This window comes from Haemorhous mexicanus, chromosome 1, assembly GCF_027477595.1.
Source record: "Haemorhous mexicanus isolate bHaeMex1 chromosome 1, bHaeMex1.pri, whole genome shotgun sequence".
Taxonomy (NCBI): domain Eukaryota; kingdom Metazoa; phylum Chordata; class Aves; order Passeriformes; family Fringillidae; genus Haemorhous; species Haemorhous mexicanus.
This window is the reverse complement of record NC_082341.1, coordinates 69,903,204-69,931,092: the sequence shown is the minus strand read 5'-3', so window position 1 is coordinate 69,931,092 and position 27,889 is coordinate 69,903,204. Positions and strand designations below refer to the sequence as shown.

At 41.9% G+C, this 27,889-nt stretch overlaps 1 protein-coding gene across 5 annotated transcripts in view; it reads left to right on the top strand.

Annotated features, from left to right (window-relative positions):
- Positions 1–27,889, top strand: part of FARS2 (phenylalanyl-tRNA synthetase 2, mitochondrial) — a 230,009-nt gene that overhangs the window by 186,145 nt on the left and 15,975 nt on the right. The window lies entirely within an intron of this gene.

Sequence of the window (27,889 nt, the reverse complement as noted above, 5' to 3'; positions counted from 1 at the left end):
AGCAGACCTCTGACAATTAAGACCTTTTAAAAAAATGTCAGTTTTGACATCCAAACATCCAAACCAAAGACATTCAGGGAAGCTGTTAATTAGTCTTGAAAATCCTGTGGTGAAATCCTTCACTTCTGGTCCTTGATGTTAAAGACATTTCAGTCTATGCCTTTGGTCAACTGGAGAGGATACATTTCCCCTTCTCTGGGTCTAGTACCTTAAACTCCCTTTGAGCACATGTGATTTATTCTTCTGTGCTCTGAATGCCCTGTGCAATATCATTCCTTGGAAAAAACCTGTGAGGAAGAAAAGGCTGTGAAGATGTGGCATCCTGAAGATGGGAACTGTGGTCAATTCCCAAGCTTTAACAGACATTTGCTGTACAGCAACAAAAATAAAATGTTTGGTAGAGTGTTTTCATTGGAGACAAAGCTTTCAGTTTGCTGGATCAGTCTGTGATGACAACCTGGTGAAGCTGCTAACCAAAAAGAAACAAACAGCATCTATCCAGGTTTTTTTGATCCTTTACAGATTTGGTACAGGTAAGAACTTATTTCATTAGTGCTGCACATCAGATCTGGAGGGTAAAATGCTTTTTGGTTTATTTGTTCCCTTTTTTCCCTCAAAATGTTTACTGGTAGCTGGAGCACAACACTACCTAAAGCTGAGATGCTTGTTTTCTCTTTTAAACTGTGCATTTCTCCCATTCTGCTTGGGGCTTGGAGAAGCTCCTCTCCTCTCCTCTCCTCTCCTCTCCTCTCCTCTCCTCTCCTCTCCTCTCCTCTCCTCTCCTCTCCTCTCCTCTCCTCTCCTCTCCTCTCCTCTCCTCTCCTCTCCTCTCCTCTCCTCTCCTCTCCTCTCCTCTCCTCTCCTCTCCTCTCCTCTCCTCTCCTCTCCTCTCCTCTCCTCTCCTCTCCTCTCCTCTCCTCTCCTCTCCTCTCCTCTCCTCTCCTCTCCTCTCCTCTCCTCTCCTCTCCTCTCCTCTCCTCTCCTCTCCTCTCCTCTCCTCTCCTCTCCTCTCCTCTCCTCTCCTCTCCTCTCCTCTCCTCTCCTCTCCTCTCCTCTCCTCTCCTCTCCTCTCCTCTCCTCTCCTCTCCTCTCCTCTCCTCTCCTCTCCTCTCCTCTCCTCTCCTCTCCTCTCCTCTCCTCTCCTCTCCTCTCCTCTCCTCTCCTCTCCTCTCCTCTCCTCTCCTCTCCTCTCCTCTCCTCTCCTCTCCTCTCCTCTCCTCTCCTCTCCTCTCCTCTCCTCTCCTCTCCTCTCCTCTCCTCTCCTCTCCTCTCCTCTCCTCTCCTCTCCTCTCCTCTCCTCTCCTCTCCTCTCCTCTCCTCTCCTCTCCTCTCCTCTCCTCTCCTCTCCTCTCCTCTCCTCTCCTCTCCTCTCCTCTCCTCTCCTCTCCTCTCCTCTCCTCTCCTCTCCTCTCCTCTCCTCTCCTCTCCTCTCCTCTCCTCTCCTCTCCTCTCCTCTCCTCTCCTCTCCTCTCCTCTCCTCTCCTCTCCTCTCCTCTCCTCTCCTCTCCTCTCCTCTCCTCTCCTCTCCTCTCCTCTCCTCTCCTCTCCTCTCCTCTCCTCTCCCTCTCCTCTCCCTCTCCCTCTCCCTCTCCCTCTCCCTCTCCCTCTCAGGAAGTGATATAACAAACCATTGAGGAAAACTTGGGTTTGCTGATGATCACTAGAAATGTTTACTAGCCTTAAAACTGCACGAGCTTATGGGGAATTGTGGTGCCTTCTGATGAGTGTATTTTATTAACAAGATGCTTCATATTTTAATGGGCTGTTTCTCTCAGGCATTTGAGGTGCTATTATGCTAGTTACTCAATTTTATGAAGTTAAACAATAAACATTAAAAGTAAAACCTCAGGAAAATTGCCAGAGTGTAAAATAGATCTGTCTGCCAGAGTGTAAAATAGATCTGTCCCTCGGTAGTTTTAATTTACTTTCATTTTCAAAATGTTTTTCTTTTAGTTTACTAACATGTATTCTAGTCTTTTGAGCAAGGAAAGACAGGCTTTAATCTAGGCCTCTAGGTGAGGAGGCACTGAAAGGAGTGATTTATTTTCTCCAGAGGATGGCAAGCTTCGTTTTCAGTTAACCCAAGCATTTCCAGTATAAGGCCTGTCAATGCTTCTGCACTTGAAATCTTAGTGATTAAACCATGGTGAAGTGGAACTTGGAAGTCAGGTCAGTAAAAACCCTAAATGGTTAAATTGGAATAGGTAATTGGTGTATGTTTAATGTTTTCTACATTACAGTACTGGCACCTTTTTGTGTTTATGAAATATGAAGTAGCTTAGCTTTCACGTGCGTGAATCTGAGAGATTGAATGTTTTGTTTGGGCAGAGATGTGAAAGTAAATACACAGCCTAAGGGGCAAATAATGCCCATTAATTCCTTTTATTTTCACCTGGTGTGTGAACATGTAATTAAGTTTCATGTTACCATCAGAAAATGCCTGATTAATGTGAGCCTATCAAAGGTGTAGGAAGGTGTAGTTATTTCTCAGGAAGGAGCAAGACCTCCCTTCTCCAAGGTGCATTGTAAATCATGTGGGCAATGAGAGAAGGCAGGTTCCATGTTATGATAAACCCAAAATTTCTAGTCAGGAATCGATCCTGCTCTGCAGAACCATTGCTTACTACTCAAGTTATTAGCCCCGAGCATAAAAGGCTCAGTTTCATGGCACAGATGGCTTTTCATCTGCCCAGACAGCTGGGCTGATTTCACCCTTGGACCTTTTCTACAGGAGGCCTTCAAAAAGCATTAAGACTGTAGGGTTTGGGCTCTGCTGTTGAATAAGTGCTCTCCTCCCAGTTGCTAGTTTGCTGAAGACACTGTACAAGTGTGTCTATCATTCTGGTGCTTTCAAAGCAAAGAGTGAATGTGCTTGACATCATGTCATGACTGTTTGTCAATGTTATTTTGCTCTGTAGACTTTTAATTTAATATTGAAAGAACCTTGAAGGAAGGGTTATTAGAGGAACAGTAACCTTTCCTGTGGGCAGCAGCATTTCTGTTGCCCAGCCAAGCTGTTTAGGAGTGGGAGCAATGCAATGAACTGAGTATCCAACCACCTCTCTGTGACTTGTGGCTCTGGAGACAGAAGCACCTCAAACAGTGGGCAATTTCTGACCACCCTGTGGGTGACTGGGGCTAATGCCAACACTTGCCAGGGACTGCTGTGCAAAGCAGTGACAGCTCAGGTCTCCAAGGGCTTGTTAACACCCAGCACCACCTGGGACAGACGAGTTGGCCCTGGAAGCAGGGAAGTTGCATTCAGCAGTGTTGTTTCTGAGTGAATAAATCCATCTGGGCCTGAAAAGCTGAGATGGGGCCAGCTCTGATGTCTCTCCATCTGTGGCACAGTTTCTTACAGCCCCACTTCTTCCTGGGATCCCTTGATTTCAACTGTACCATCTGCCTCCTCAGTTTGGGACTGAGCAAATTGATAATGGCTGTATTTGCTTCTGTAGCCCAGTTTGGACATCTCTGCAGCCCAGATTAGTTATCTCATGGGTCATGATCTTGTTTAATGCACAAATATTCTGTATTTGTTTGTGCCTTTTGGTTCTGACTTATTTGGCGCATTTAGTAGAGATGGTTTTTATATTCTATGGGAGAGCAGCAGTATCCTATCTCTAGGCCCTCAACCCTCAAGCTGAAACTTTTTAAGTAGAGTAAGGATGAGGAGAAAGGTCCCGTCTGAGTGGAAGGGGAAAATCCAGCATCAGAAACTGGAAAGTGGTAGGGACAATTCCTGTGATCTATAGTTGAGATGGTCATCAGGAAAAACTACAAGCTAGCATTTCAAAACAGTTTGAAGCAGTAATGGGAGAAGCTGCATTAGAGTTAAATCCTTCAATACATTTGCTGCAGAGTTTTTCATCATTGGATGCAAAAAGATGTAATGAGTTCTGAGTAAAGCAATCTTAAATGTGACCAAAAAAAGTTCAAAACATATACAGTCATGCCTAAAATAGAAAAGGTAGTGGAGCCTATGAACACTTCCCAATTCTTTGGGCTTGTTCTTGGATTGGTGTTTTTTTCCTTCTTTTGTTTTCCTTACTCCCCTGCATCAGGCAGTGCTTGGGATCATCACCTTGTTGTCACATTTGCTTGGGGAAACAAATCTGTCACAGCAGTTTCCTGTCAATACCCTGTCTTGAGTTAGCAGCATGTGTCTAGCTCCAGCACTGTAGGATGATGTAGCTTTTGCTGATAGAAACCCACTCTTTTCATTATCTGTTGAAGAATGAACCACACGCTGGCATTACCCAGATTTGGAAACCAAGTATGCTGTCAGAAGCAGAATATGTAGCAATTCTTTGAAGTCACAGTTTCAGTCTATGTATAGAGTTTAGAACTTCAGATTTCTGTGGAGCATAAAATTATTCACATTCAGAACGAATTCTCTGATGTTCTGTGCTTTTTCAACCCCGCTTTTTATTTTTTAGCATTATATATAAAACAACTTATATGGCATTAATATTTCCAATGTAGTGCTGTACCCATAGGTACAAGGATCCCCACAGAGAGCTGTCAGTATCTTTACTTTTCTCTCACCTGTTTCTTCATTCTCATTAGGAGTTTACATTGCCTGGTATATTACTGATGGTGTCAGAGAGGCCAGTGGTTTGAAGAGACTGATTATGTAAGAACTGTTGAGTGGCTATCTGTACCAGTTTGGAGAAATGTATTCCTGTAACAGGAATTTAAAATAGACTTGAATCAATCTACAAGGTGAGATGGTAGCATTGGTTGTAAGCTGATGTGTCCTACGAACAGATACTTAAATGGCAGTGACAAGCACCAAGCAAATGAACATGTTTGTCTGATCAGTTAATGAAAATCTCTGCACAGCTATAATGTGAAAATCGTGAATGTTACCTTGGGAATAGCTTCACTAAGAGTTGTAACAGAGGTCAAAAATTGTAGCTCTGCTTTCACCAAGATGTGGAAAGCAGAGATTCAGTAAATCCCAGAGTAAATAGGGCATGTGTGAGGACAGAAGCCAAAGAGGATAATGCGCATTCATCTGCAAATGTGGATCCACATAAATCTTGCTGGTTGTTTTTATGACACCAAGTTGGGCAGGAGTATTGATCTTCTGGAGGGTAAGAAGGCTCTGCAGAGGGACCTGGGCAGGCTGGGTGGATGGGCCAAGGCCCACAGCATGAAGTTCAACAAGGCTTAGTGCAGGGTCCTGCAGCTGGGTCACAACAATGCCTTGCAAGCCCAGAGGCTTGGAGCAGAGTGGCTGGAAGCCTGCCCAATGGAAAAGGACCTGGGGCTGAATAGGAGCCAGAGTGTGCCCAGGTGGCCAGGAAGGCCAGTGGCATCCTGGCCTGTATCAGCAATTGTGTGACCAGCAGGACCAGGGCAGGGATTGTCCCCTGTACTTGGCACTGGTGAGGCCGCACCTTGAATGTTGTGTCCAGTTCTGGACCCCTCACAGCAAGAATGACATTGAAGGATCTGGTGCACAAATCCTGTGAGGAGCAGCTGAGGGAGCTGGGGGTGTTTAGTCTGGAGAATAGGAGCCTGAGGGGAGACCTTGCTTCCTACCTGAATTACCTGAATAACCTGAAAGGTGAGTTTTGTGTCAGGCTCTTCTCCCAGGTAATAAGTGACAGGATGACAGGAAATAGCCTCAAATTGTACCAGGGTTTAGATTGGATACTCAGAAAAGTTCTTCATAGGTAGGTTTGTAAAGCATTGGAAAAGACTGCCCAGGAAAGTGCTGGAGTCACGCCATCCCTGGAAGTCTTCAAAAGCCACGTAGATATGGCACTTAGGGATATGGTTAGTGGTGGACTTTACAGAGCTAGCTTAGGGGTTGAACTAAATGATCTTAGAGATATTTTCCAACCTAAACATTTATCTTATTTTCTATTATTCTATATAAGAATTCATGTGGTTGCTATTTTTTAATAATCACTGTCTACATAGATCCATTCAGCTCAGTTTTGTATCATGTGAAAAATTCCTCCTAAAATAAAATGACCACCTGCAGTTTAGCTAGAAATTTAGGCTTTTTAATGCAGAAGATCAATAAGAACATTCTCATTTGTATTACTTTTTAAAAGAGGTGTCTTTTTAGGCCAACAAATGGGCTGAACAGAGAATAAGTAAACTGCACATCAGCAGGTCTGAATCAATAGGCTCAAAGATTCGATGGACTACATCAAAACAGACAGGTAGCAATAGCTGTGAAAGAGGCTCTGTGACACACTGAAGATCATCAGTGGGCCAGTATAGTGGAATGTGAAGGATTCCTTGGGAACCAGCCTCTCTTCAGGCAAGAAGGAGGAGGCAGTAAAAATGCCGTATTGAGCTCAGCCAGCACAAATTTCCCCCTTCCTCAGAAGTGCCAGTTTCCCCCTTTCTCATGAACCTCATCCAGAACTCAGTTTGGAAGCAGTTCTGCTGGCCTGGGGAGCCATGGGTAGCTGAGCTGGTTCAGCACTTGCTGAAGACTGGGTTGGTCACAGACAAACCAAAAAATGTCATAATCCCACTGTCAAGCTTTGACTGACATATCTTTTCCTATCTCTGTAGTATGATCAATGCTTAAAAAAAATGAATTTGTGGTGTTTGGCATGACCCTTTCCCTCACTCTGAAGTAGACTGAGCTGTTGCCTGGATCACCAGCTTCTAAATTCCCCAAGGGCCCTGGTTTAGCATCTTCTGCAGCAGTTTCTCTTGGATACAGTCCTTGGCTCCATTCTCCTTTCCCTGCAGCAAATCTGGATATATCATATCATTCTTAGCTTTCTGCAGAATTTACTGCTACAGGACTTTATACTGTCTCTTGCCGTGCAGTATGCACTCACTCAGCTGCTTTTCAACTCTTTCCCCTGGCCCAGCTTGATACTGAGCTGTCTGAAAACAGCAGCACTTTCCTCACCAGTGGATTGGCCCAGAATTAGAATCATAATAAACCAGAATATTCTGAGTTCAAAGGTACCCATCAGGATTGAGTCCAACTCCCAGTCCTGCTCAGGACACCCCAAGAGTCACACCATGTGCCCAAGAGCATTGTTCAAACATTTCTTGAACTCTGTCAGGCCTGGTGCTGTCACCACTTCCCTGGGAAGTCCATTCCAGTGATCAGCCACTCTCTGGGTGAAAAACCTTTTCCTGACAGCCAGCCTAAAACTTCCCTGACACAACTTCAGGCCATTCCCTTGGGTCCTGTCACTGGTCACCACAGAGAACAGATCGGTGTCTGCCTCTACCCCTCACGAGGAAGTTGCAGACTCTGATGAGGTCTCCCCTCAATCTCTTCTCCAGGCTGAACAGATAAAGTGTCCTCAGCTCCTCATATGGCTTCCTCTCAAAGCCCTTCACCATCCTTGTAGCCCTCTTTTGGACAGTCTCTAAAAGCTTAATGACGTTTTTTTATATTGTGGCAGCCAGAACTGCCCCCAGCCCTGGAGGTGAGGCTGCCCCAGCTCAGAGCAGAGCAGGACAATGCCCTCCCTTGCCCGCTGGCCAGGCTGTGCCTGATGCCCCCCAGGAGAGGGCTGCCCCTCCTGGCTGCCAGTTGCAGTGAATTTAGTTTGAATGTGATGAGGGCTGCAGGAGTGGCACAGCTCTGGGAAGGTGAGCTGTAGGCTTTGTTGGGCAGTCAGTGTACCATCCTCTGGTAGCAGGATTGTTGGGAAAGATACCTGAAAAGATAATACAAATGTTGAAGAGGCTCCAGGAGGAGACTGGCATTTAGCAAAATGTCTTTCTTTGAAGACTGACAAATTAATAAATGATGGAATCAAAACTGGAATCCTGCAGTGTGACTTTGGAGTTGGTGGCAGGAGCAGAGCAGCACTTTAACACTTTGCCTGAAGCGAGTGAAAAAAAGCCTGTTGTGAGTTAAATGAGAAATGTTCAAGTCATAATTTCCTGGTGCAAATTTCTTATTTCCAGTAAACTGTAAACAGCCTTTAGACATAAGTGACCCAGTGTTCAAGACTGCTAAGTACCAAAAGTTGTGTGGGTCAAGTTGTGTTGAGAACATAATCTGAAACAAAGTAGCGGGAGAGATGTGGTGAGAATGAATGTACAAAAAGAACACTGTCCTCTGTCTTTGAAAGCCCACTCAAAAATATTTAGGGCTGCTTTTGAAGCCAAATACCAAATAATTGTATGACATGCAAAATGAGAGCATTTGATTTTGAAGCCTTTAGGACTTAGCCAGAAGGGCCAGTTGAGGCCCCGAGGTAGTCCTGAGTTTTAATGTCAGCCTGTCTGTCTCAGTATGATATTACTGACCTGCCCCATCTTGTGAGGATTAATTACTTAGTTTGCACTGCCAGTTTGAAGACATAAAGTACATCTCATGTCTCATAAGGTCTGCAGTAATGATTCAAGAAAGCTCTAAGCACTGCCTTGAGTTTGTTTTCTTCTTAAGTTGTCTGGCAGCACCTTTAAAATCTACGAATGTCTACCAAGATAAGTTTATTTCAGGCTGAAAGGAAGAGCAGGCTGTTTTGAGATGTTTTCAGTTCACTCGAGCCATTTTAGTTTCCTGTAGCTTTAAATAATAAATTTATTTAGAATATGTAAAAATTGGTGAAGTTTGTGAATAGACATTTGAAATGCTCTTTGAGTGACTGTGTCCTTAATGCCATAAAGTCCACAAGAAAAGATTATCTTAACACACAAACTTCAAACCTTTATACTTTTTTTTTGCATTTCATCATTTGGTAGAAAAACCCAGCTATTACTCCCAGCATTTTGAGGGGCAGTTGTGCCTCTCAGCTGATTATCTGGGACCTGCTGTTGGCTTCCAGGGACAGAGAAGAATCAAAGCAAATAGCTTAACAAGGCCCCTGAATGTTATGGGGGCTATAAAATCTGTCCTAAAGATTAACATGAACCAAACTCTGAAAAAAAAACCCCAAAAACCGGTGTTTTTTTGATTCCAAAGTTTGCAGAAGGGTGAAAGGATTACTGGACTGGCCTGATACTTAATGACCAGCTCCTGTTCCTCTGAACTGGCCCAATCTCTTTGTGAAATTATGAAAACCAGCATTGGACAAGAAAAGCATCTCCCTAAGCCTTGCTGACAGTAACTCATGTAGCTGAGAGACTGCCTTTGTTTCTTTATTGAGACGCTTGACCTAAGGTCAATGGATGAGTTCTTTCCAGCAGTCAGTCATGTGAGTGGTGGTCTGGTCTCCTACGTTTGAATGGAGCCTTTTTTTTCCAGATGAGAGAACTTCCAGTAAATGAGATATTTGGAGGTAAGCTCTTTCCCATGGGGTTACTTGATCCAATATGTTCTTTTTTCTGCCTCTTGGTTAGTCCCAGACATTTGTACTTGTTCAGTTTGGGCTCTGATGAAGTAAATTCTCTCTGCAGTGACCTTTGCTTCAGGTGTGCAGGAAGAGGCACAGTCTGATCATCTTCTCCTCTATGCATGAGACAACTTTTCCTGTCTTTTTCATATTAAAAATACTAGAAGGGATTTCTTAATACATCTAGTAAACGAAGATTTCAGACTACACTTAAGCTCCTACTTTACATTTTAAGATGCTCAGAATGTAACAGCAGTGTCTGCTCTAGGCTAATGTGTGTGTGTCTGGGTTTATGTATGAAGTGTATCAACAGTTACAGCATTCCACTGGCTTTTGTTTTTCTCCATTTAGAATCAATCCAGTGAGAGTCTGTGACCAAATATGTGGTCCTTGTCAAATAAATAATGTTCTGTATTAATGCCAAGTCTAAAGAAATGAGAGATCAGGTAAAAGTAAGCTTAGATTTTATTTACAGTGGTATTTTATCCCTGTTGCTTGTGGAAAAACTCCATTCCTCTCTCTGCAAGTTCTTTCAACTCTCCAGTAAATCATCTTCTCTACCTAAAGCAGAGGTATTTCAAATGAAAGAAGATTTTTTATCTACTTTTTTACCGTTTTTTCTCTTGGGACATAGGTAAAGCCCCAGTCTGATGTTACTACCATTAAAATGTCACAAAACCAGGTGACCTGGGATATCAGTAGAGAAAAATCTAGGCAAAACAAATTTTTTAGTGTTCATGTGCTCTCAGAAGTCACCTTTGATGCTCTAGTGTACAATACACACTTTCTCTGTATCCAATAAAACAGCTGGGAGAAGTGTTGCTATAACACAAAGCAATAAATTTTAGGAGGAGAAAATAGAAAGAAAAGCAAAATTAAGGACTGTACTGTTATTTATTCTTTGCTCTTCTGAATGACAGTACTGAGGGTAGTTCAGTGCTTACTTGATTACCCACCTATGGTACAACCATCAGGCAAAATAATTTTGTGAAGTGCAAATATTTAGGTTGCATTTATCTATGTTGTGCTTGTTCACAAATCCTATTCTTTGCAGGTGTTTTAGTTCTTCTTTCTGAGTGGCACTTCTGTCACATTTTTGGACTAGCATAATAGTGGTTGACATTTTTATATCCTGAAGGCCTGCAGAGAATTTTTGTACCTGTAGGAAAAGTTGCAAATCTGGAAATGTATATTTAGGTGGGAGTAAGTCATTCTATGCCATTCTTGATGTAAGTGTTTTGAATGCCTGTTAGAAAGACCCCCTTTTTCCTTTTGGATGTAGCTTCCCCCTGGGCAGCTGTTCTAGCATAATAGAAAATACCATTGCTAAGAGGAATCCTCTCTTCTCCTTTCTACTGAATTGATGTGACATGATATTCAGTCAAAATAAATGCCAATGGCAAAATAAATCTTACAGGAAAAACTGAAGCACCTTCATGAATCTGGAAAGCAGTGGCTCCCCAATGGCTGGGTAGAAGACTGGCAGAGCAGCTGTCATTGTTTCAAGCACGGTGTTCAGTGGGAGAGCCAAGCAGCGAGAGGGAAATGTGTGGAAGTGCCTCCAGTGAAGCTGGGCATGGCCCACAATGATGTCTGATGAGAGAAAGGTGTGAAGGAGATGGGTTGCTTCTTCACTGGGAATAATTCCTTTTTATTTGCCTTTGTAATTGCCCAGATTTCTACTGGATGGAGGAGCTCAGGAGACCTCTTCCTCTTAATTTTGCAGACTAAGCTAGAGGACTACAGGGTCTGGCATGGGTTTGTGCAGCAGAAGCAGGTCCCTCAGTCAGACTCTGTGTGTGTTTATTAATAATGCTTTGAGGGAACATGGAAATGCTAACAGACAGATGCACAGATCTCTAAATTTTACACTGTGGTAGCAGTGAGGGAGTCCTGCATAATAATTGGCCAGAAGGAATGGCAGAATCTCTGTAGCCCCAAACTGCCTGCTGATTGCTACTCTTTCCCCTCAACTCTCTGTGCTGCTTTGGGTGGCATCAGTTCTGTTAAGCTTCAGTTAACTCATCTGTAAAATCAGGATAATCAGATTTGCCTACCTCATGGAGATTAATTTATTAAGTTTATATTGCAAAGTGGTGTGAAGGCATAAAATGTTATGGAAATGTTGAATGGTAGCCATGTTATATTAATTTTGTTTATTGAGTCCCATCACACATAATGTCAATGCGCTTCTACAAATTATGGCAGCACAAGCTAATCAAAATGTAGGCTGTTCTAATGCTGGTTTTTATTTTGCAATACTCTTGCTAGTTTTCCAAATCAATATGAGTTGGGTAAATAAATAAATGGCCTGTCTTTTGTTTAGCAGCACAGGCCATTTCAAAGTGTGCTCTGGAATATGGCTGGGAGCTTTCCTCTTTTCTGCTTTCTGTGTTCTGATCATCTCACAATTTTAACTCCTTTATTTTTCCCGTGCTTTTTAAAAAGTGATTCTGCTGCATTTAAATCTATTTGATCCTTGATTTTGAATTGCTGGGTCTAATGCTATCACTTTCATTGATTTTGATTTGAATTTCACTGCATCTTACCATCCTGATAAGTATGAGCTCAGTACTAAATGCTTACATGTGTAAACTGTATGGGGGAAAAAAGAGTATTAAGGGCCTGGCTAGTTCATCTACCAGGGGATAGAGTGCTTGAGTGTACAGTACTGAAAGTTTTGCTCTGCCTTTTCCTGTTGTGAACAAATGCGTTTTCTCAAAACCACAGATAGGAAAGGAGGCAATACTTGGCAAAGAAGCTTCCATTAAAAGCACTTTCTGGAAATGTCTGCACAGTGTTCCTGAAAAATACACTTCAGGACTCTGCACTCTTCAATTTGCATTCTTTAAAATGTACAAAGAACTTTGTCAGGGGACCTATGTGTTCTGTTCTGGAAGCTGTTGCAATATAAAGAAGTCCATCACAGCCTGAGCCACTCAAAAGGCAAAGCAAACCCCCAGGTGATCCTTGAATCCTAGAGGCAGGTTGTTCAAAAGAGAAAGGCATTAGCAGTGACACAGAGGGCATGAAGTCTGCTACACAGAGAGCTCATCTTGTTCTTTACTGTAGTGGCGGAATGAAATTAGGCGTTCCTGTAATCAGACCATTTTCAAGCAGAACTGTCTTGAGGTGAACGAAAAAGGAGGGGCTGAAGAAGTAGAGTGCCTAGACATAAATTATGAGTTCTGCCTGAAAACAGTAGCTGGAGAAATGCACCATGTAAGTGTAGGTGTTTTCATTATATTCCTACAGAAAAGCTGTCTTTGAAGGCGTGGGCTTGACTTCTGTGTACATCTGCCATTGCCTACATACCAAGCAGTGTGCCAGGGACCAGACAGTACACGATGCACTTGGCATCATCAACTTGTTCAGCCCCAAAAAGTTTGGTGTCTCCCAGGGCTGACATGTAGCAGTAACCACAAGGGGATTGGCCTGGCCAAGCAGGAAGTTATCCCCAAATCGGAGAAGTTGATCTGGCTCCTGAGCTGCTTAACTGTATTAAGGACCAGATTTAGTAAGTCCAATCTAAACCTGGAAGAATTTTAGAATTTTTCTGCAGTCATCAATGGATTACTTCAAGGGGTGCTGCTCCAAGTCTGGCACTTTCCCCTCCAGGCAGAGTGGATCCTTTCAGTAGTGGTGTCTCAGGATTCCTGTAGTAGAAACTGCCCTGTGGCCCATAAACACATTCTCCTAATCCAGGGAGGTCCTGCAACATTGGCACTGAGTGTATTTTCCATATAAAGAAGCAATTTCAAATTCATTTTATTAGGCTTCAATGGTTTTCTCTTGGGACCTGTGTAGTTAAATTCTTAATAACTCATTTGTTGAGCTATTCATTCTCAGGGATTTGAATGTTCTCCCTGTGTTCCTGTGGGAAAACACCAGATTCAGTCTCTGTGTATCAACCCCACGTGGACTAAGACTTGATATCGCACCATCCGCTGTCACATATTGATTCTGCACAGCTTTTACTGAGCTTTTGCTCTTCTGTGGAGAAGGCTTTAATCAGTCTTAGGATGGCAGCTGAGTTGAAGGGTGATCCCTCCCTGCATCAAGAACTCCATAGAGGGAGATTTTGTTTCCCTTGTCCAGGCTGTGTAGATAAACAGTGTTGTATAACTTCCACAGATGGTGTTGGAGAGCAGGTCTTCATTGGGAGATAAATTGTACAAATAAATGGACAGAGGTCACATGGACAAAAAGGGGTAGAGAAGATGAAAGATAAGGAAATTCCGGGTTTAAGTAATAATATACAGTGGGTAAACACACTGGGCTTAATGTAGTCACAGAACCACAAAATCATAGAATTGTTAAGGTTGGAAGAGACCCAGTGTTTTACCGGCAGCGAACCTGCTGAGGAGGCACTCCGTTCCTTCATCCAAGTCATTGATTTATAAGTTAAACAATACTGATCCTTGGAGGGACACCACTAGCTACAGACCTCCAGCTAGCTTTGTGCCACTGATAACAGCCCTCTGAGATCTCACGTTCAGCCAGTTCTCGGAACCATCTCACCATCCGTTCATCCAGCCCACACTCCCTGGGTTTGCCGAGGAGGGCACTGTGGGAGACAGTGTCAAAAACCTCGCTGAAATACAGGTAGACAATATCCTTTGCTCTTTCCTCATCTGTCCAGCCTGCTGTCCCATCATAGAAGGCAATCAGGTTGGTTGAGCATGATTTCCCTTTTGCAAATCGATGCTGACTACTCTTGCTCATCCTCTTGTCCTTCACACACCTCGAGATGTCCTCCAGAATGAGCTGTACCATCAGCAATCCTATCAGTGAGAGAAAAATACTAGACTGGATAATTGTGCACCCATGGAGTATTAAGAGCCTGACTACAAGGGGCTCAGCATAATTAATGATCTTTGTTTCCTTCACATTAGCAGCATATGGTATCAGAAGCCTTGGAAATATCCAGATTTCCTAGCCTGGAAACTGCAGTTAGTGTTTTCAATGCACGCAGCTCTGGTCTTGCTCATTTTTTTCCTCACATGTTAATTAAAATGCTCCTGTTAATGAGCAAATGAGCAAAGGTTGAGGCAAAGAGGTGCACTTGAAGTAACTGAGGGTAAGATTTTACTTGGCAAGTCAGTGTTACCACCTGTAAAGGTGTCTGCCATGGCAGCCTCCTGATGAAGAAATCAGCTGTGCAGCTGTAGGCAGCCAGTTCAGATAAAAACTGAGTTATAAAGTCTATAGTATGAGAAATAGGATCCCAATAATGAGGAGGTAGTGGATGTATTCACAAGGACAAAGCCTTGCATCCCTGAAAAAAGGAACAGACAGCAGATGTTAAAATTAATAAAAAAAATTAACCGAGTACAAGGCAGGAGTGGTTTGGTTTTCTACAGCGTACAGAGGTGCTGCTTTATTATTGTATGGGACCTGCTGTGTCAGAATATTGGTCTCTGTATTTTCAACATAATCTTTCAAAATGTCCTTCTCATAGGTGCTGGCTGAATTGTGATCCTTCAGGTCATGCAAAGGAAAAGCCACTGTATTTGGCTGTGTTTCCCTCCTGAATGCCTACACCTTTCCACTGAATACTTTCTGTCATATGCTTCTATAATAAACTGCCTTCAACCAATAACTCTTTACACATACCTGTAAAATTAAAATGAAGTGTGTTGGTATAGTAGCTAGTGCAATTCACAGGTAAAACTGGCAACAATGAAGAGGAAAACTTACTGGCTATGAGGGAAACTCAAAGAATATAAAGCAATGCATTTTTGAGACAGAATGTTAAGTGTCATCAGTTAGGAAAAAGTGATATGATTTCATAAAATCCTTGTAGTATTGTAAATATGTCTGCTAGGCAAAACATTTATATTATCAGTATTTATTACACTGAATAAAATACGGTGGTTTTGGATCATAGAGAGTCAGGTAAAGCTTATTCCCATTTGCGTGGGTCCACATCTCCTGGGTCTTGTGCAAAGAGAAAGAAACCCAAAAAAGCTTAGAGCAAATTTCAACTAAAACTTCAGCATTAGGGTTTTATTTATTTATCTATTTATTTATGATCCCTAAATATTTTTTGTTGATTTAAGTGTAATTTATTTATAAGTCAAAGATTTATTTATCTTTTGATTTTTATGATTCCCATATGATTATAGCACCACATTTCCTCATAAAGTTATTTAAATTTATGAAAAAGTTGCAAAAACTTTTTTTTCCACTGCAGCGTACATGAAGCTGTTGCATTAGTAATAGCATCTAAGCAAAGGGATTTTTCTGTTTGATGTGTTGGTTTTGAACAATTTTGGTTGTGGGTAGCTGAATTGTGTGTTTTGTTCGCTTGGAAGCAAGTATTGCTGTGAAGGAATAATATGTTTGATATAGTGAGTGAATAGAAATTTCCAAAGTGACTTCACCATCAGCTTAGGTCACTAATGGTATTCCTGCTTCTGAAGTCATCTGGATGGATGTATGCATTTGTATATTCTTGAGCATCTGGACCTCAGAGCCCTAGGAAGCAGAACTGATGTTCCTATGCTCTCAAAGGGTCTTCTGAAAATGCACACATTTTCAGTAAGCCCAGAGTCAAGCCCTATTATATATATTTCCCATCAAACTTGCCATGTTCCATGCTGTATATGATGAAACTTGGGTGCCTTACAGAACAGGTGATGGTAAAAAGGATCAGAGAGGTTGCAGCTCTCTGTGTTCACTGGTCTCTCCCCTGCACTGTTAGTTTTGAAGTGTGGGCATTCAAGCTAAAACATCTGACTGTGGAAGAAAGCCTGACTTGTTGAAATCTATTGTTGCTGTTGGCAAAAGAATTTGAGGCTATTGCATAAAGGAAATACAAAGTGTGAATGAGCCTCTCATTGTGGTAAGTGGCATGAAGTAGGTCAGTGTGTGTGCAGCAGACTGTAATAGCTGCTGACTTTTGCCTGAATTACGAAGAAAGCCCCATCACAAATGTACTGTATTTTTACAGAAAACACCTTTCCTGAAAGAAACCAAAGTTTGGTGCTTAGACAAAATGCGAAAAATCACAGTTCCACCTATTTTTATTTCAATAACATTAGAGAGCAGTGGAGGGGAAAGAAATCTACTTCTGTTCTGATGACTGATGACTAAGTGCCAGCCTGGGGAATTACAGTAGCTGTGTGTGAGGCATGCTTTAGTTTTTCTGAATTTTGAAGGAACTGCAGAGTCTGACCTGTAGGTGCCAGCTTGGTCTATATTTAGAATTTACCTGAAAAGGACACTTAAGAAGAGAGGCAGCATGTGCTGTCTTCAAAAGCAGTGTTTGTCTTGCTCTTACAGAATAGGCTGAGCCAAGCTGGCTACCACTAATAGCAGTAAAAATTTCCTGGATAAAATTCCTGTGGGGCCAATGGAAACCAGGGCCTCTGCATTGTTAGATCATCAGCCCCATGACTGTCTCTTGGACTCTGAACATGCTGGGCAAGGATCTGTAGAGCTGGCTTGTTCTTCCAAGGCAACCCAGCTGGAGCTTCAGCCATACTGCTGAGGGTATGGGGCTGCAGAAGCATCACTGTTTGTTTCCAGTTCCACCTCTGGTATCAGCCTGTCAGAAGGAGTTGGAGGTCTCTTGGATGCCTTAATTTTCAAACCTGCTTCAATCTTGTGTCTTCATTTCCCCAGTTAGTCTCTGGAGAAAGAGCTGTGAGAGCTGGTACAATCATGAGTCTGAATATGATTCAGACATGAACATTTCCTGACCTTATGGGATGAAATGTGGGCCCCAGAGAAGTCAGCAGGGTTTCACTCTTGACTTTGCCAAGATTGACGTTTCACCTGTGATGTCTGCTGACAGCAGAGAGAGCGTGGGCCTTTGAAGGGCGAGCATCTGAATATGTACATGCAGTGTTAGTAAGACTGATGAAAATGCAAAATGCCACTGGAATTCTGTAAGCCATCAAAGCAGGGAGACATTAAGGGTGCCTAGGGTATTTCAGTACATCTAGCTGGTTTGCTCATGGGAGATCTGTTTCAATTGGCTTCTGAGTCCCTAGAGGACCTCAGCCAGGATTGTCACCCTGTCACTGGCCACGGAAGACCGTGCATGTGTAGGTTCACCTACCTGTGAAAAAGTAATGTGAATTGCCCTGTACCAGGCACTGTCCTGTTGCAGCTGGATTACTTCTGCTCCAAACCTAGGTCTGATATTGCAATCTTAGGCACCTCTGCAGTGTTCTGCTCTCTGTACTGTGGATGTGCCATCTATCAGAAAGATACCTGCAAACAGCAGCTCTGGGAGGGGTAATAAAGCTTAAACGTATTGGAGAAAGAAGAAGGTTGGAGCAATACGAACCTGTAAATTGCAGCAAGATGCCAGGATTTTTGAAGGAATCTCAGACTGAATAAAGTGACTGTGTTGATAACGAAAATATATAATCCCTTGTGAAATTCAACTCCTGTGCAACCTACAAAACCTTATTTTAGAATGAGCTAAACTCATTGCAGGAAAGAAGAGCAATGACAGCAATAAAATCTATTGGGGAACATGGCTTAAGAGGGATAAATGCCTGGCAGAAAAGGAATATTTTGTAGATGTCAATGAATTTTAAACATACTTTAGGAACAAATTGTTGTCGATGGCCTAGGAGGTAGGATTGCTGTAATTTATGACTTTGACATGAAGAAGGATGCTACATAACACAGTAAGTGCTTGTATGTGTAGGTAGTTCTGCTGGTGTAGGAGTCGTCTTTTCGACTCACTGTCAGTCCTTAAGGAGAGCTATTTCTCTGCTGAAGATGAAGTCACTTGTCCTGCACTTTGATTTAATTTCCAATCTGCTTGTACTGTATTTTATTTGTTGTTTCTTCACGGTTACATGTGCCTGTAACTATTATGGCTTTATTTTATAAATCATGGTCGTGTCCCCCTTATGAGAAGCTGTGTTCATAGCTGGTATGGCTCTATTTTATAAATCATGGTCGTGTCCCCCTTATGAGAAGCTGTGTTCATAGCTGGTCCTTGCATCATAGTGAACATCAGGAATAAACACCCAGACAGCGGCAATTGTCAGAGATGTGAAAATGCATGAGACATGAGGATGAACGAAATGTTTTAGAACTGCTCAGGTAGGGGAGAAAACAAACAACAGGTGACAATATGGCAGAATGTGAAAATAATGAATAGTGCAGAGAAGGCTTGTGGCATTCTTGTCCTTACTGATTTGCACATATAATGCATCCAACGCAATTAGAAGGTACTGCATTCAAAACATTTGAAGGGAAATCTTTCATGACAGAAATGCATAAAAAATCACTGACACAAGAATCTCTTGAGCAAAAGAGTTCCAGTGGGTTTGTAAGCAGTTTAGACTAATGTATGAATTAAATTTTCTGCTTTGATACATAAGCCCAATCATTAATGGATAGGAAAAATCTTCCATCATTGGCTTTCTATCAGGGAAATATTCCTTATTTGGCTTGGAACAACTTTCTCAATGAACCAATATTAGATGCTTGAAAGGAACAGAGGTCCCTTGATCCATTTCGCAGCACTAAGCCACCTGTTGCTATAAGTTGTTCAAAGCTCAGTCCCCATATTTCACCTCCAGCTATTTGAGGGTTATTTTCTGTATCCTAGCAAAACACTGATTTTTAAGCTCACCTGCAGATGACAACTTCACCATTAAAGACATATGCAGTTCTTTTTTGAAATTCAACTCAGAGAGCTAGATTAATCTTAGGGTAACTTTTCAGTAGTCATTACCATTCCTGAAGTCACTAGCTAGGTTGAGGATATTCAGGAAGAAGATATTTTTGTAATAAATTAAAATCTGGCAGTTGAATGGCAGTTGCTGTAGTAGCAAAATAAAATGTTGGCATTTTGTTGCATACTTAAGGTGATATGGAACCAAAGATTAATGTGATGTGAAAATACTGGACAGTGCAAGGATACAAACTGAAGGAAGCATTGTTGCAGCTTCCACATTATTCTGAATTTAGAGCCAGAGCCTAAAGGCATCTCACTGCAACAGGAGACAATGGAATCCCTCAGAAAGGGCAAATTGGCCTTTCAAATACCAAAGCATCTGCTGTATGGAAATGAATAGAATTTGAGGTCTCTTTCCAGCTCAAAAATGCCTTTTCACAGAAAGGTTGACTCAATCAAATGCTTTGATTTTAACAGTACAAGGAAGACAAGGAAGACAATAACAAAGCAAGCCCACAAAAGGCTGCTGAGATGGTCAGGGGTCTCAAGCAAACCACTCATCAGGCAGAGGAAGAGAGCTGACATAAACCAGAATGGCCTCGAGAGTGTTTTAAAGGGGGGCTTCTCAGCACCACTGCTGTAGCTGTCTCTTCTCCAGTGTTACCTCCTCTCCTCTGGCATTGCTCTGGGGTTAGAGAGGCCAGCAGAGACAGCAGAACTGAGAAAGGCTGTTTGCTCCAACCATCACTGGGCTCTCTGAAGGCCATTAATACAGCAGAGATTGCCTGTGCCTTTTAACCCCTGGCATGTTCTGTCCCAGAGTACTAAAAAATACCTTGACTGCAGGGTGCTTCCCAGTGAAAGGATTCTCCACAATTAGGTCCATTCATGAAAGCATGTGTCCAGGTTTTATGTCTAAAGAAGAAAATCTGGATCTGTATTTTTAGACTTTAGTACAGAAAATCCTGTGCTGTCCCTTCCCTCAGAGAACAGTATGCCATCAGGGACATGATAGGATGAGCTTTCCTTTTTTCCCTGAACAGACTGCCAGTGAAGTCGGAGCACGTGATCCCTAGTGCATCAGTAAAAGAGAAATTTTTAAACATCTTCTACAACTTTTTATCCTCACTTCAGGAGCACAGAGACATTAAGAGATCACAGAATAGTTTTCCTCATCTGATTGCAAAGATAAAGTTTCTAGGTGACTTTTTTCTCTCATTTTGTTTTTCTTAAAGGATGAAAAGTGAGTCTCCTTTTGGGGAGCTCCCTTGGTTTAGCAGGGAAAGGAATTGGCCATTTCTTCTGGTTTTGGTGACAAAGAGACACTTATGAAAATAGCTCTTGGCATTTTGAAGAATCTTTCTTTAACTTCCTTCTTTTTTTCCATTTTTTAAATTATTTGTTTTATTTTCTCTTTCTTTCCTTTGTCCACTAACATGTTTGGCTTCTTTTTCCACTATTGTGGAAGTGTTGAAATGACTCTTCCCCCAAAGAGTAGATGTTACCAATGCAGTTCCACTTTGACTAGCGTGTAAATGTGACTACAGAGTTTTCATAAATGCTGACCTTGTTCAAAGGACATTCTTAATATCAGTAACTACAACAGCTGAGCATTTAGAATGCAACCTGAATCCTGATCTATTTTCTTTCCTTAGCCCTTTGCTCCTTGTTGAGTTCATAGAAAAGCAAACTGGCTAATCAGAGGTAATCTGTAATTGAATTCAACAAATCCATTTGAATTGGTACCACTGCAAACAAAATTCTCCCCTGGGTGAGTGGTACTTTGTTTTACAAAGAAAATATGAACAACTAATTAAGAGGTTTTCCTGCCCAGCTCTGGGTCTGATCCTGTGAGCTGATACATGCATTCAGCTCTTAGTGAACCTAGAGGGAGGAAGAGGAAGGTGATGGCAAGTTGCAGATCAGATTCTTATGCAGAGTGTGCACAATGAAAGTAAATTCCACATTCGCACAAAGTAAATTCTTCCTGAATATGAATAAGAATACAATACTTCTTCACCTAAGTATTTAACAAAGACAGTTTTTAACAGCATGGAATATGTTGGATAAACTTTATCTAAGTGCTAATAAAGGAATGCCTCCATTATGCAGAAGGTAAGTCTGACATACAACATAGTAAATGTCCTGGAAAATAGATATTGCTTTATTGGGTAGGTTTTTAGTTTTATTTGTAACTCAACAAAATACATTTCAAAACCAGTAATGAATAATTTAACAACTTCATTTGTAACGTGCTTAATGTACTGCTTTTTCTGTTTTCCCATTGAATTAGTATGTTGGGTGATTTACTGATTTCTGTTTGGACCTAGCCAATGTCTGTTACGATTTACATCAAGGCAGTCATAATATTAAAGCAATAAATAAGTGGTCTGACAGATTCTTTCAATATTAGCTTAATTCTTGCTCTGGCTTATCAAGGGTGATATTTATTATAAGCCTAAAGGGCATGGAATTAAAACCCATATGAATTAGCAGAAGAATCCAAACCAACAGTAGTCGATTTCATAGCCCATGCACTTCCTTGCATAGCTAAGTAGGAAGGTTATGTCATTAGAGCCAATAAAACAGCTTTGGGATAGATGGGAGGCAGTGAGAAAAGCATGTTGAACATCCATGTAAAATACATTCTTACACCTAGGGGCTGAAGTGCAGGAAGCAGCCTCCACAAGTTTGTGCTTAGATGTTTTATCTCAATGCATACACACTAAACTCATCCAAAAAACAGATTCTATTCCCACATAAACTGTCCTTTTCCTCTCTGTCTCCACAATAACTGTGGAAAAGTCTTTCTGTTGGTCTTCTAAAATAAAAAATTGCTGTCTTGACAAAGAGAGCATTTTTGGTCAGGAGCCCGTTAGGGAGCTACTTGCAGGAGGGAAGCAAACACTTGTGAAAGGGCTCTTACTGCCAGTACTGTAATGGGAGTGGATATTGCCTGAGTGAATTTCATGTAAAGAGAGAATGACTGGAGGTTAATTTTTCTCACATTTTAGATTAGGGTTCTCTAGATACCATGTGGGTGCAGGACTCTGGGCTTGGCCTTCTCCAAAGGCCAGACTTTAAACTCTGGGCTGGGATTTTGAGAATTTCGCAGGTGGAAGGAAGATGATTTATGCCTCTCTTTGGAGTTGGAGAGCTGGTTATGCCATGCTTTTCTCCCTGTCTTTTCTCATCAAGTCTATTTGCTTTGATTTTGTGCTTTCACACCTTGTTCTGTTAGAACCGAGAGTAGAGACAAAATTCACATTGCAGGAATTTAAATTCTTTTTTTCTGTTTTTTGCCTTTGCAAAGGGATGCACAGGCTCTGAAATGTCTCTCTTTCTGCCTTTCTTGCTGCCATAGTCTAAACTGTGTCCTCTGTGACATTAAAATGTGCATTCAGTGCTCATATTTTTCTAGTAGAGGTAGCGCCCTTTGCAGAACAGTTCTTTGTACAACCTCCTCCTCTGGAAAAACCAATACAGAAAATCGCCAGGGCAGTTCATCAAAACAAATGTTTGAAATCTTCAGGCTTTTCCTAAAAAGAGGCCCTTCCTCTATATGAACACAGACATGTTCCTGTAAGGAAATTTCCCTGAGACATATCTGACAAACATTTCCTTCTGTGCTCCATATAATGAAAATCTTCTGCTTCATTGATTTGGGATCAACAGTTCTTGCTTTAAACATGAGCTTGGACTTGTATTCCACTAACAGAATATTTCCATTCTGGGTTTCGGGAAATACCTTATGCAGGCAAGAATTCTTAACAAGTCCTGCAACACCCACATTTGACAAGAGTGCCTGGAGTCATTCAGATGTTCAGAAGTGAAGTTTGCTTCTTTTGAACCTGGATATAGGATCATAGCTTCACAAGGCTCCCGCCAAAGGGAGGCACTGAAGTTAATGATTTATTAGCTTTAAGCTCTTTAAGCTGCTGATCCTGTAGTAGTTTTGTGCGTTTTGAAGATATACCTGTGTAATTCCCACAGGTAATTCACACAAAGAATACTTCCTGCTGTACTGTCCCTGCAAAGGAGCTGGAGGAAGGCCATACAGCTGCCCAATCTCTTAGTGTACCAGAATGAAAGAAAGGCTCACAGAAGGACCAAAACCTGGTGGTGAGATAATCTCAGTATCACCTGGTTTTCCTCTGTTGAAAAGAGGAGGAGCCCAGTCCAGTCCTCCAAACATACTCCCCTTGGTCCCATTTTAAGACTTAAGTGCATATTGGTTATGGTTACCAGCTTCAGGGAGTGCTTCAAGTGGTCCTCAATGCCATCACACATCTCCCGTATCAGTTTACCTTTATTTTACCTGCTTCCACCTGCAAACTTTGTGGTGTTACTCCTTTTCCTCTCGAGTGCAGACAGTGAGTGTGCCCTCCTACTTAGCCCTGTCTGATTTTCCTGTGACCTTGCAATGGTTTATGTCATGGAATAGACGGATGTGGCACTTAGGTCTGCTGCTTCCTCCATAATTCTGCATGTTCAGCATTAGGGTTGGGTTCTACTTGTCATGGTGGTACTGGGCATCTCATTGACTTCAACAAAAACTTACTAGTAGTGAGGTGATGCTTATGTTGTGTCAGAGGTCAGAATTTGGCACCTAGTAACTTCCCCTCTGGGGAATGAACATATATATACACATATATACATATATAAATATATATATATATATATGTGTGTGTGTGTGTGTATGTGTGTATGTAGGGCTTTTTTTGCTTCCCACCTACCTTTCCTTTGCACACTCCCTTCCTCAGAGAATTTCATAAATAAATTACTGATGATCTAGGCATAGAGGAGCAGACTGAGGAGTAGGATTTAAAAATAGTTTGATGCCTGTAAAATGGATCATTTTCACAGTTAAACTATTTTTGCTCTTGTCTCAGAGGAATGTTGAAAGTGGAAGGAAAATGTTTTTGCAACAAAAATTATTGGCAATTTTCAACAAACACAAAAGTATTGGAAGTACTTGGGGTTTTTCTTTCTGAATCTTTCAATGTGAAAGTTAAACCAAGATACATAGTTGTTTCCACCAAATTCAGTTTCAATATTTGTATGTGTTCTCTGGACTCTGTTAATTTATTTGGAAAATCAAAATTGTCGCTTTAAAAATGTAAATGCAAATGGAAGATCTAAATAAAGGGCTTGCCTTGCTTTTAGAAAGCTTGTGCATGAGCTAGTTTGAGAACAGGGAGCAGTCTAACACAGCAGTACAGAACCTGGCACAGGCTGCAAACTTTCCCAGGAAGCAGCAGGGCAGATATACAGTGTGTGGGCATCCCCACGCTCGCCTGTGATCAGTTGTTTAATCATGACACTATTTTGTGATTGCTTGATGGCTGTTGCATTTTGGAAAGAAAACACAAATGAATCAGATTCTCTTATGCTTCCAGCCAGACAAACATCCCAAATCCCACAAACTTCTGCTTGGTCTCCCATGAGTCTCTGTAACTGTGAGGAACAGAAAAAGAATTGCTTACAAAATAAAAGTACTGCAAGGTGAATCCATCTCAGTGTTCTCTTGGTTCTCTTATGGGTTGCAGGCTAACAGTATCATTGAGTGAGTTACATTGCAGTAACTCACACACAAGTTTTCAGTCAAACTTAAGAAAGGTTGAGATGTTCAAGCATCGGTCCCAGGTGTACCCACCAAAGACATCACATCTTGTGTTAGCTGTTGCTTTGGAGAGCCCAAGGCAGGTGGGAGCTGAGCTGACAGATTCTCTGAGATTGGCCCTGAAACTGCAATCTTAGACCATGCCAAAAACTTGTGGGTTTGTGTTTTAATTAGCTATCCCCAGCCTTCAGATCTTCATTCATGCCATCCGCTGTGTTATGGCACCCAAATCAGGGGACTGATTTAGCTGAAAACCTGTTCTCCAAAAAAGCAGTAGGGTGGGAGGGTTGTGCTTCAGCTGAGTGGGTATTGTTTGCCTGCACAACCATCTGTGTGGCCACAGAGCAGGCGTGGTGCTGCCACAGGAGTGAGCAGGGCAAGGGCTGCTGCTCTTGCAGAGCTTGCTACCTGTTATTTCCAGATGAAAAGGCTATGGTATTTGATGTGGGAAGAAGAATAGTCTGTGGCTTTAGAGGATGTCTAGCAGGAAAGTCACACAGATACCCTTTTCTTCTTTTTCTCTGGAGATTGTCCTTCTCATGCAAAAACAGTTGGCTACTGCCTTTCAGTTTTGCAGGTAACCTTTGCAGGCATTGCTATATCAAAGATTGCAGTTTGGATTTATCATGTCTGTGTTTAGACCTATTACTCTTTACACCATGATGAATCAGGGGAGACAGACTTTTCTTTGCCCATTAAGTTTGAGGGTGACGGATCAGCTGCTAGTCACTGCTCTCAAGTCTGATAAACCACCCATCCAGTCTGCCCTGTTGTTTCACAATAGACTGATTTTTTCTGCATTGAAATATCTGATGAAGAGGAAATTAAAACACACAATATATTACTTCAATAAATATATTGAAAAGCATTTATGTACAAAGTTTTACCCTCTTTTTTTTCTGAGGTTCATAGTCAGAGTTTTGTCTCAGCCTGTGTTGCCATACTGCCAGATTACCTTTCAGAAGCCACGTTGTCCAACACGTAAGAGTTGAGCAGTCCTGCATCAGGACTGCAAGTATTGACAGAGATGGTCCTGCATGTGGAATCCAGGTATGGCAAATACTTGTATTTCATTCTTCAGAGATTTCAGAGCCCTTTATTTGGATGGGAGTTTCTATTGAATTGAGCTTCTTAGAAAGGCTGAGTGAGGTGTCTACATTTCTCTTCACTTGCAATGAGGTTAAATGATTCATTGAATGACATTCAGCAGGTCCTTGTCACTCACTGTCCTACTCAGTTCTGCTTCCCCTTCTGATATCCTTCCATGGTCAGAGATGTCTGGTGTTTATCAGAGATGAATATGTTAGTTTAGGCAAGCTGCTATAAATAAGGTATGAACTTGTAATTGGAATTGATCCCATTTTTATAGCTGAATGAATTGCCATCTCTGTTCATCTGCATAGCCTGGAAGTTTTCACATTCTTAAATATTTTTTACAGGAGCCATTTAATGCTAGTATATTTTATTGTTTTGGGGGAATGGGTAGAAACATGAACATAGCTGCTTTCAGCAGTTCAGCTGATGAATGGTAACTCAATAATTCTCTGTAGCTCAAGCATCACAGTATGTGATGCTTAGATTTCATTTTTTGGCTTTGTCTGCAACTCTTGAGATACTCTTCTTGGTTCCTAGCAAAAGACCAGCTGTTTTTTTCTGTTGGTCCTTTGCTTCCTTGAACCTACTCTCAGTGCTGCTTTATATCTCTTGAAACCAAGCATGCCTGGTTTCTGCTCACTCGACAAGGCAGAGGGGAGGCAGGATGCTTGTCCTGAATGGATTGGCAAACCCAGTGAACATCATGGTTACTGTGTGTGCATTGGTATGTTTGTAACACAAGAGGGGGTAAATTTTCAGCAAAGTGTGGGTTTGGTTCATTTTTTGATGGAAACAAGTCTCTAAAGTTTCATCCTAGTCCATTCACTCTTACAGTGATAACCTTTGGAAGCCACACAGAGCCTCAGCTGGAATATCTGCAGCCCAGTGAATTGAAAGGCATGGGGGCTTTATGCCATAAGCCAAATTTAGCTGCTGTGGTCATTTACTATCAGAGTTTCAGTATGGATGGATCAAATTAATCTAGATTAACTTGATCTTTTGTGCTATCCTCTTTGAAATATGTGATGGTGGAGGGTCCTTAATTTATCAAAGGTCGTTAAATGAGTTGAAAAGTAAAAAAAAAAAAAAGGGACCTCAAAGGTCCTAGTAACATAAAGCTGAAAGAGAGGTGCCAAAAGAGATGGAGTTGTGAATCCTATCAAACTCCTGTGCTTCTTGGTTTGTGTGATGTTTCCAGGAGGTTACAAATGAGGGTGACCATGAAGTTGGTACCTCTTTGCTGAAAGTACTTGGTTAGTTTTTCATCTCATTTCCTTTGAAATTCCCACAAAATTTTAGTTGGCTCCCCGTACAGGCTTCACAGCTAAATGCTAGCAAATGCCAAGTAAAAATGAAAGTAGAAGGGGAAAAAAAAGTGAAAAGCCAGAAATAGAAGACTGAGAGTAGTTGCCATTTAAAGGAAAAACCCATAAGGGCTGTGGAGTGTCCATGTGTAATGGTCATGAATGCTGCACTGCTCAAGACAGCACTGCAGTTGGGAGTAACACCATGGATCTCTTGGTGGTGAATGCACAGACATCTTCAGAAGAAACTCAATTTATATAATGCAATACAGTCAATGTGACCTTTGGGGGAAATCTCTGAAGACGTGTGTTTGTTAGCAAATGTTCCTCCTCCATCCAGTTTGACCACATTTGTCCCCTTCCCACATGCTGTAGAGCCGCTGCAGAGACCAGCTCTCCCCTTCCACAGCAGAGGGGATGAGCAAAGTGCAGTTCCCCCTTGCTCCGTGCCCTGCTGCTCTGTGCTGCACCACAGGCTGGTGCTCCATGGGGCAGGCTCTGTGCAGGGAGCCTTCATCTCCAAGAGCCCTGGCACCGCATCCCTGAGGTCCAACAGAGAGCAGTTCTGCCCTGCTGCCTGGGAAATGCCAACTGCTGAGACACTGAATATTCAAGCTGAACCCATGGCTTAATACCAGGGTGAGAAATCATAAGAAGGAGTGCTCTTTGCTATATCTGCCTCTTTCTCTTGCAGTATTTTTTAAATGGCTGAGTTGTGCCAAAAGATACAAGTTGCCTTTGAAACAATTTTTAAGTGTAAATGTGACATTTCCTCCACTAATCACACTTTCTTCAGATGAAAGATAATAGAGTTGTCTGACTAGCTCAGCCCTGGGTCTTTGCTGGAGTAGTTATCCAGAATGAGTTAGATCTATAGTGGTGGTTTTAAAAATGATTTTATTTTTCTTTCTGTTAAGTTCTAAGCTGATTT